This window comes from Homalodisca vitripennis, unplaced genomic scaffold (genome assembly GCF_021130785.1).
Source record: "Homalodisca vitripennis isolate AUS2020 unplaced genomic scaffold, UT_GWSS_2.1 ScUCBcl_923;HRSCAF=3883, whole genome shotgun sequence".
In the NCBI taxonomy this organism is placed as follows: Eukaryota; Metazoa; Arthropoda; class Insecta; order Hemiptera; family Cicadellidae; genus Homalodisca; species Homalodisca vitripennis.
Window position 1 is genome coordinate 93,980 of NW_025777034.1, and position 3,992 is coordinate 97,971.

Sequence of the window (3,992 nt, forward strand, 5' to 3'; positions counted from 1 at the left end):
TCTCAAATATATATATATATTTTCACTATGGCTGCCCATCCACGTTGTTTCTTTGCCTTTCCTTGCTCTCTCTCCGTGAGTCGGGCCCCGCTCCGCTCCAATGGGAGCACGTTCTTTGTTAAGCTAGCTTGGTACGGGCGAGCGGAAGCGGGGTGTGGCTCAGATGGTAGCAAGAGCGTGGTTATGGCTTGCCAAGCGGTTTCCCGGGCTGAGAGCATGTAATGTTGAGTTTTGTGTGTTAGTTATTCCGTGTTTTATAGTATTGTATTTGTGCGGGGTTTTACTGGTTTTTTTTTTGCCTCAGGGAAGTAGGAGCTGGGTACTCTTATTGAGCCTCGTCAGTTGGTTGCCTTTTGAGTTGAGACTACTTAAGTTTAGTAAGTTAGATTTTGTTTGTCTTGAAGTTGATATGGCCGTCTCTTTGGTGCCTGAGTATCTCCGGAAGCCGGAGCTGGTTTTTGAGGTCGTGTCTAGGGGGCAGCAGGCTCGGGAGGACGTAAAGGGGTTGAGAGCTCAGCTCAGGGCCTGTTTGAACCTTAGAGAGGACATGGCAGGAATCATTTTGTTTGGAAGATGAATTAGCTAGCTGCAAGGACTAGGATGGAAGAATTAGAGGATGACATTGATAGTGGGTCACTGCCTTTAACTGGGTCGGCCAAGGCTCGTTTGGGGCTCCCAGATTATTCAACTGGTGCGCCAGGGTGCAACTGCTTAATAAGGCTCCTGGACTCACCGCTGATATTTGGTGCATGGGCCATTACTACTTCTGAAAAACTACAGTCAGCCCTGGAGAGTCTAGGTGAGGGTTAGGTCCGTCAGAGAGAGAGGGTCCGTCTGTCAATTTCGGATTCTCGTGTTTGCTGAGCTTGGAGGAGCTGCAGGTCCTCAGGGTGTTGCTCCAGGGTGCCGAGATTCGGAATTGGTATCCTCTGCCATTTTCTGCTGCAATTGGAGGTTTCAAAGTCTTCGGTACATCCTGTGTTCATGGATCAGGTAGGTTTGTGGGACGGTTGTTGATGGCCATGATGTCTCAGGTCTATTTAGTTCAGCCTTTGCCAAGTTGTCCCACCCACTCTCACCTATACTTCAGAGCATGCCCAAGGCCGATGGATTGGAGTTAAATCACCTCCTTGCTTTTCTTCAGGAAGCTTTCAAAATTCAGGAGTTTCCTGGAATGAACCGATTTGGTACTTATGGAAATTTTAGCCCCCTTTTGCTTGAGACCACTAAGTGACCGCCTACTTGACTGTCTCAAGCGAAGAGCACCTTTTGATGAGTTTCATGCTCAAGTTATTGAATATTTTATACCTGGTCGTGTCATGGGAGCGTTTGCGAGTTGAACGTATTTATCGCCCACAGGCACCCGGAGAGACGCTTAGTCAATTTGTCGGCGAGATACGAGGGGTGGCCCAAATACTACGTCTTGACTTAAGCGAAAAGGCAACTGGTGGACATTATTCTGGAGGGAATCAACCTGGAGGACCGTTGTCGTTTGGTTTTCTGCACAAGACCCACGTCTTGGGCGGGTCTAGACCGTCTCTCTGCATTGCATCCAGAGGAGTCCAGGATGCGGATTTCCTAAGGGAGAGATTGATGGGACATCTGCCCAGTGAACCTCCTGGAAAGGTTCGGGTTTCAGCCAGGGTCAGGGAAGGGGGTGCAACTCCCGCGTGGGCAACCCCCAACTTTGTTTTGGTTGTAACCAGAGGGGTCACTTGAGGCGGGATTGTCCTCGGGCACGTGGGAGTTTTGGTTCCTCCTGACTAGTTAATCTTCCGGGACCTGGAACTGGACTCCTTGGTAACTCCGTCACTTCGGCAAGAAACCCTAATATTGTTAGTAATAATATAGTTGCCGGACTAAATATGTTTGGTAGCGTGATGTCTGCTAGAGTGAAGAACAGGGGTAATAAAGTCAAATCTTGTAAGGTATCCACCAATAAGGAGACCATTGCTTCCTTGGCTGCATTGGGTGTGAGAGCGGGTTTGCTCGGTTTGCCCACGTGTAGATGTCCTTGTCGGAGATGTGAACCGGAAGGCCCTTGTGGATTCTGGTTCAGCACGCAGCCTGATATCTTTGCGTTTTTTTCCCGGAGTGTTGTCAGCCTCTGGTCTCATCCGACAGGTTGAACCTAGTTCTTTTAATTTGCTGGACGGCGTCTCGCTCTCCTTTGCCCATCACTCATGAAGTCCAGTTTAAAATCAAAATCCACCATTTTTCTTGGGTGTGGCGGTTTTTGGTGGCAGGGGAGTTGTGTTTTCCTTTTATCTTGGGGGCTGATTTTATTCGGAGGACTGGCATGATTTTGGACTTGGGCAATGGCCTGGTGTTTCTTTCGCTTTTCTCGGCGGTGATCAATACCTTTTTCGGATGAATATTCTCATGGGGCTGCCGCAGTCGAAGCGGAGGGAGATAGGGTTTCCATTCCTGATCCGTAATAAGACTCTAGTTTCCTCCCAATAACTAACTGATAGTAGTTATTAATGATAATATATATATATATATATATCTGTGTGTGTGTGTGTGTGTGTGTGTGTGTGTGTGTGTGTGTGTGTGTGTGTGTGTGTGTGTGTGTCTACTTTATGCAATATATTTCCTAAGAATTGAAAATAATTAGATTTTTAGTAATAAAGGTTAATTGAAATATAAAACTTTAATTTCATTTAGAAACAATGTTTGAATTACACAACATTCACTTGTCAAAATGTAAACATTATTGGGTAAAAAATATATGCATGTCTTAAAGGCAACGATAATTAGTCTAACTCAAAAAATATTGTTATAATCTTAGAAGTGAACTGCATTATTAAAAGTAGTGACTAAAATTAGGCCTTGTCGCGTCAAAATAACTTTATACCATATTTTTGCAGCGTTTGAAAGTTGTAAACACAAGTAGTTTTACCATAATGCGGATGTCTTTCTCAGATCTAGTGACTAATCTTGTTGTAAATTCATTAGAGTATACAGTCATTTATTGCATTTCCAAGAACTGTTTGTCGGACTGGAGGTACTTTGTTTTCAGGGCTGTACAGTGTCATTGCCCTCCCCAGCGGCACGCCATTGCTCATTTCAAAGGTCGTCCTGTTGTCTAAAGTCATCATCGAGTCCCATAGTGAGAGGCCATCCACCGGAAAACTCCTGTCAGCCTTTTGTCACTGAATTATGTTGTCCGGTGCCGACACTGGCCGCTCAGTCGCCCATCTGACGTAGATGAGTATAATTACTTAGTTAGAACGGGCTTATGCTATAGGTAATCTTTACATAAGAATAGGCTTATGGTAACTAGCTACACGACACATACTTTAAATTACATTTATTAAAAAAAACTATAAAAGTAAATATCCAAATATATAATAATTTATTACGATTTAAAAAAATTACATGCATAGCGTTACTTTATAGTCTTCTACTTGTGTTTTTATTTTAAATTGTTAATGAAAATTAATCAGGTTCTAAAAATAGAAATTTGTAAAGAATTTAATTTGTTATAATAATTAATTTTTATTTTTTAAGTATTTATTAGAATAAAACATCTGACTAATTAGTAAGCTCTGATGTTTAATCCTAGAACCGGCTACACAACTATAGATAATCATAATCATGTTTGAACAATACATAATATCATAAGGTTTTATAAAAAACAGAGTTTGGCGTGTAAATCTTACAAAACTTGGATAAGAGGTAATTAATGAATTGTTATTCGGAAGCTCCTATCTGAGTGGGGTTTTTATAATTTGTGCTTTAAATTTATTATAAAAGAGTAAAATTAAACTTGATTCAATATTTAAATATTTTACTCGTACATAACTTAAAAAATGATATATTATTTCAATTTTGAAAAAGAGGCCTATATTTAGCTTTTGGTCTTTAGGGCAGCTTGGTGTAAATAAGAAAAAGAATAAGGTAATTCGATGTACAATAGGCATGTGTTATACACAAGGAACTGACGCAAACTAATAGTTTTAATTATGTGTCCATCAGTTTAATGAGAA